General features: G+C 42.6%; 1 protein-coding gene across 3 annotated transcripts in view; it reads left to right on the top strand.

Moving 5' to 3' along the window:
• Positions 1–740: 740 nt before the first annotated feature.
• The window catches only part of adgra3 (adhesion G protein-coupled receptor A3), a 148,514-nt gene continuing 142,854 nt past the window's right edge, over positions 741–6,400 (top strand). The window contains exons 1-3 of one of the 3 annotated variants that reach the window (XM_037758705.1): positions 741–760; positions 2,100–2,182; positions 3,686–3,790. The gene's annotated coding sequence lies outside the window, so the exon portion shown is untranslated. Of the gene's footprint in view, positions 761–1,446; positions 1,503–2,099; positions 2,183–3,510; positions 3,528–3,685; positions 3,791–6,400 lie in introns of those variants that run through there. The other 2 variants (XM_037758704.1, XM_037758706.1) reach the window with 2 other exon arrangements.

Here is a 6,400-nt window from a genome sequence, read left to right as displayed (position 1 = left end):
ATTAATATCATGCCTGCGCTGAAGGATATGTCTTTTGTAACACAATATTCACATGCTATATGTGCACTGAAAGAGCTACTGGTCTTTTTTTTCCTCCTCACCGTACTGGCTGATACCTGATGTCATTTCAGTCTAAGAGATTGGAGATAAAAATCTACCGTCCTTGTTCTGTGCATGAATCTAAAGTTCAGATGAAGCTAATATGAGGCTTCAGCTGTCTGAATCAGAGAAAATTAAGTTGCAGTGTGTTTAGTAGAATATTCCCTCTTTTCTCCTCGCACAAAGAGATTGTATAAAGACCGGAAATTTGAAAGACACCATACTTAATTTGACTGCTGAAGCCTCACAATAGTTTAGGATGAACTCTGGACGGAGTGTAGTTTTGCCTTTTGCACAGTGCATTTTGTCCCTCATCCTCTATTGTACATCAGAGCTGTGTAAGGAGTGCTTCTCCAGGAGGAACATCTGCAGCTACCATGAACTCTTTCAATGTACACATGTGTGTGTTTTTTTTTGACAGATTCTGAAAAAAACGTGAGCCTACACTTCATCCCGTTCAGATCCCCTGTCTATTCCAATAGACATAACTTTTCTAGGATGTATAGATCTATGATTACTATCACCTGTCACCCAAATGCACAAACTGAATTGATTGGATCTCTGTGAGCCAATCACAGTGCTCTATGTCATCTCAAGTGGTCTGCAGTAAAACCACGCCCCCTTTCCAGCAACATGGCTGCCTTTGAGGAAAGGAGGAATAGTAAGGCACATTTGAATCCATTTATCATGTTGTTAAAGTACATAATTTGTGTTTAAACTGTGTTTAAAGTAAACTTAAGATGTTATATTACTTATACATGGAACAGAATTGTGTTCTGAACAGGTTGAGAAGAAGCTATGGTACAGTGTAAAGTTGTGTCTTGGCAGAAAATGTTGTGTATAAGCATTTTTGGGTTCACTTTACTCCTGTACATAGAACAATATGCATATACTTGGGCTGTCACTTCTTCCAAAAACTATTTAAACCTAAACTGGGAAAAAAAAGTTCGTAAACTTGTGTTTGGTGGATTATTTCTCTGTTGTTACAATGCTAATGGTCATTGTATTTTACATCATTGGAAAGCCTGTTTATTTATCTTCACAATGATGTCCAACTTGTAAGGATCATGCATTTGTGGGATGAGCAGCACAGCTGATTATGTGGGGAGCGCCCAAGAAATGCCAAAATGCTCTGCCAATGGTAAACAGTGTATTCTCCTGTTGGTGTTGACTCTTGTTTTGAGTTGTTTGGTGGATTGGATGATTGAACTCTCTATCAGTAACAAGGAACAAACCAGACATATTGGCTATTTTACACTTTATTCATTTAATACACCCTCAGGAGCGGTGGAAGATCCATACGCAGCCACAACAGCCTGGCACCTCCTCCTCATGCTGGTCACCAACCTGGTCACACGTTGCTGTGGGATGGCGTTCCATTCCTCAACCAGGATTCGTTGCAGGTCAGCCAGCGTAGTTGTGTTGGTCACTCTAACACGTACAGCACGCCCAAGCTGATCCCACAAGTGTTGAATTGGGTTGAGGTCAGGACTCTTGGCAGGCCGTTCCATTCTCTCTACTCGTGCATTTGTTTTGTGTTGTCAGTTGCCTGTCGATGTGTGTGAATGGCAATAGTTAAAAAAGAAGAAGAAACAAGCTAATGTTATTATGAGGCAGATGCTTTTCACAAAGTTGACAAAAAGCTTTACCTTTTTTGTGCATTTTTTTAATCCAAAATGCTACGTCACATTACTTCTCAGATGGTTTGATGGTGTTATGGTTATCTGTTCAACACAATGCTCTCGCTTTCTCCATTTCGTGTCAGCAAAGAGAACAGTAGCGTTGTAGCTGGAGTAAGGCACGTTCTTTTGCACGTACTGTAATCACTGTGCGTTTTGAATTTGAAATTGAATACTTAATTTCTCACATGCTTGAACTATAGTTCATATTTATAATAAGAAGTGGCCGTTCTCAATGTGCACACTCCTACAATCTTAAATCCACTAGTGCATTGTATTTTATGACAAAGCTTTTCTCTCAATACAATCAATTCTGCCCAGGTCTGATGTCCCAGCGGAGGCCCAGCAGGTTGTGTGTGACGGCGGAGAGGGACAGAATGGAGCGGCTATTTTTAACACAGAAGGTGAGGTGAAGTACACAATTTGTCTTTTAAACTGTGTTTAAAGTAAACACAAGATGTTATATTATTTATACATGTCAAAATATCATATGAAAGATTTATAGCTTTTCAGAAAAAGTCCATCTGAGTTTTATTGCTAATGATTTATGAGTGCATTTAGAGTAGAAATCCACCATTACAATATTTATTTTTGTGTTTAGAACATAATTGGGTCCTGAACAGGTTAAGAACAAGTTCAGTGTAAAGCTATGTCTTGGTGTCTTGCCAGAAATGTTTTGTATTAACATTTTCACACACAGCTCTATTTCTTGCACACAGAAAAATATGTATATGCTAGGCCTGTCACTATTTCAAACAAAAACAAATTAGAGCCAACATGTTGTTTGTAAGAATTTGTTCTGTTCATTTGCGTTCGTGATGAGCCAGGCCATCGATCGCCGCGTAATGAATGCCGGTTAGATTTGTGTCCGACTTGATCCCAACTTGCTCTGACGTCACGCACACGTGGGCAACGATAACCTCACGAGATCGAGGCGGCCGCAGTTTTTAGAGCCAGGCGCCGCAGTTGCTCTCCACCGACTGCAAGACCCAGGGCATGATGGGAAACGCCTGGCTGTTGCCTGATCAAAGAGCTGATTGGCTCTTAGTTTTGACAGCAAACACCACGTGTTGTACGAAGTTCGAACTTTCTGTGTAATTGTAATATAATTATATTTAAATAGGCTATTAGTCTCATGTTTTGCAATGAAGGTTTCACCTGTTAACAAACATATCTTGTGTGGCTGATAATAATAATTATTATAATAATTAAGGTTATTTATATAGCACTTATCAAAACGAGTGCTCATTACAAAGTGCTTTACAAGGCAGGATATAAGAATAATAAAGGATAGAATCCAATGCCAGATACACGCACATTTCCACATATATTCACAAACAAATATAAATAAATCCCAACGTGGTCTATAAACTACAAGTAGCCTACAGATCTACGGATCTAACAGGATGTCATTGTTCCTGTTACTTCCTGTAAATTCTTTGAAGGCTGCCGGAAACGGCTAAAAACTGTCCAACTTGACTGCGGCTTTTTTGTCACCAACCCCTTCTGCTGCTGCCTGATCACGTCTACTTTCCAGACGAGGTGCAGTTCATCTCGAACTGGCCTATAAGCAACAAGCTAATGCTATTATGAGGCAGTAACAGCCTTACAATTGATCTGCAATGTCTCCATGGTGTAGAATCCAAAATGCTACGTCACATTACTTCTCAGATGGTTTGATGGTGTGTTGACAAAGACAACAGTAGCCTTGTAGCTGGAGTAAGGCACGTCCTGTTGCGCTTATACACTGTGAGTGTTTGAATTTGAAATGCTTGAACTACTGCCTAGTTCATACTTAGAATAAGAAGTGATAGTCCTCAATGTGCATACTTCTAAAATCTTAAATCCTCTAGTGCATTGTATTTTATGACAAAGCCTTTTCTCTCAATACAATCAATTTTGCCCAGGTCTGATGTCCCAGCGGAGGCCCCAGCAGGTTGTGTGACGCCGGCGAGGAACAGGACGGAGCGGCTATTTTTACCTGAAGCCCAGGAGTGAGCTCAACACAGAAGGTGAGGCGGGAGGAGAGTGGAACTCGGGCAACGTTTGGGAATGTGAATCGGGTAACGTTAATCATCTGGACAGCAGAGACATTAACTGTGCATGAAGCTCGGTCTCTGGACATTGCATGTACTGTTTCAAATACTGACAGAGGGCATGAGTGTGTGTGTGTGTGTGTGTGTGAGAGAGAATCGGAAGCAAAGACGAGAAGGACATGGTGTATTTCTGTGTGAATCTGGGAGCAGGAGAGGACATACTGTAGTGTAGTTGTGTGTTTGTGTGTACTGCATGTGTTGAGGTGATAGTGCCCTGACTTACTCTTGTAGATGAAGTGCACTTTGCTCAAAGCTACACCCCCTCCAAACCCCCCAAAGGAATAGACTGTGTTTTTCAACTCACTTTTCGGGTTGGGAAAACACACTGATGAAAAAGGATGAGGCTATAGCGGCACACTCGGTCTTCGCGGCAGCCCCCCCGTCACACACACTAACATCATTACAATTTCAACTCCAGTGCTTTCTAACAAAAACTCTGCATATTTACAATGCGTGTGTGTACCCACTATTGTCTTGTTAAAATTTTTTACAATAGCACGCCGAGCGCCCTACGCATACCGAATGCAATATTGTGCCTTAATATGCCCCAGTATAATGCCTACAGATTTGGAGAGTGCTGATGCGGCACATTTCGCAGCGGAAGCATCTGAGTCGCACGGAAAAGCGGAGCGTTCACCCCTGAGAGAGCGAGGGGGCTCACCTTTTGTTATTATTTTCGGAGGCGCCGATTCGTGCTGACCTACTTTAGGAGAAGGGGATTGCTGAGGCACAGATCACCAATGCAAATGAAATCTGTTGCTTCCTGCCTGTTGGATTTCCAGGCACATGATGCAATTGGGGGGAGAAAAAAAATGACTAGATGTCACGCAGCTTCGTGGATACTGTCATCTATTTATCTGCTATTTGGAAACTTATCTGGACTCATCATTATTCTGTATTTTCCCGCGGTTGTTGTTTTCTCCGAGAGATTATTGAATCAGTTTGAATTGTTGACAGCAGCCGGCTCGGTTTACCTACAAACCTTCACATAAACCTGCTCAGCATTGCAAATGACAGTGATCACACTGTGACTTGAGTGCGACACTCCACCTGCTTGACAGGTGGCTGTCAAAAGTAGCTGTCATTCTGTCAGCCGCGCAACCTAGCCACTAGCATCGACTCATGCTTTTTTTGCAAGGCGTTTGGTCCTGCACACAGCTGTACTGCAGTAAAAGGGAGGCGAGGATACTGTTTCTCTTAATATTATGTCATTTTGATGGGCAAGTGCCCATCAAGCTATCATCTAGATGATAGTGTTTTTATGATAGTATTACTTCTTTTTAAAGTTGCTATGCTTATATGTTCAGTTCAACTGTGGTGCATTTTATGAATTTACACTAAAGTACATGGAAAAAGTGGGTAAAACTTAAAGTTCAAGTGGGATTATCCCCACACAGTATGTATAACACGGACTGTTCTGACTTTTAAACCTTTTCCATCACCTTTTATATACATGCAAATGCAGTTCCTTTTGAATTATTGTCAACCTACAAGTACTTTTGCATGTCACAATCCTTTATTACACACTGTAACTGGAGACGCACAGTGAGCAAGTGGCCCTTTTTTTGTGAGGAAGGAGAATCGGAATCCAGAGTGCCGTCGTCGCCATCCCTGCAGGGGACGGAGTGCTCTAAATGCGGTGTGGCCTTTGTCGCCGCGTGTGAAATATGATTTGGCGAAGGATGTCATTTGAAGGGGGCCCCGGTTCTGCAGTTATGACAGCCCCCGAGCAACTCTCTTACAGTCTCACTGTCTTTTTTTCCACGGCCTCTGTATCTCTGCATCTCTCCGCTATCTTATCTAGCCTTCGCACATTCTCTCACACCTTTTTCTCTCGCTCGCTCCTCGTCCTCCCGGTGGCCCTTTTATTGGGCTGCTTTAGAGCCAGATGTTCCTGTGCTGCGAGGATGAGGAGGGGAGACGGGGGGGGAGGGGTAACCAAATGACTTGTAGCATTAGAGGAGCTACACAATAGTCTCACTTTCTCTCCAACCCTTCTCCCTATTTTTAACTCCATTTTTCACATCCCTCCATTTTTACCTCTATTTCTTTCCCAGGATATAAACTCACAACACACCCACATGCACAAACTAACTTCTGGCTGTCATGCGACGCGAGCGACCTAGTTCTAAGTTGAACCAACCGTTTGATTTGAATCGGGGAAAAGAGGCTGTCTTCGATACCGCCGCGCCGCACACAGCAGATAAGAGGTGTGATCTCAGCGGCCTGGCTGTGTTTTTCAAAACCCAGATAATACTCACTCAAAATCAGATTCCCACAATAGCACACTCTGGCCCCTGTAATTGTCTGCACTTGAGCTGCGGCGGATTCGTCCCGCGCTGAACTTTCGCACGTTGCAGGGGAATGAATAATTCTATTCTTATAACTGAAAACCATCTCGGGGCCCACTGTGGGTTTTTTTTTTATTCACCAGAATTTCCAAGTTGGAAATGTCAATTTGCCCAGTCCCTTTCTCTCTCCTCGACTATAATCAACGGCCGCTCCCATTCCTGCAGATTATACAGA

This window comes from Sebastes umbrosus, chromosome 22 (genome assembly GCF_015220745.1).
Source record: "Sebastes umbrosus isolate fSebUmb1 chromosome 22, fSebUmb1.pri, whole genome shotgun sequence".
In the NCBI taxonomy this organism is placed as follows: domain Eukaryota; kingdom Metazoa; phylum Chordata; class Actinopteri; order Perciformes; family Sebastidae; genus Sebastes; species Sebastes umbrosus.
This window is presented reverse-complemented; position numbering and strand designations above follow the sequence as displayed.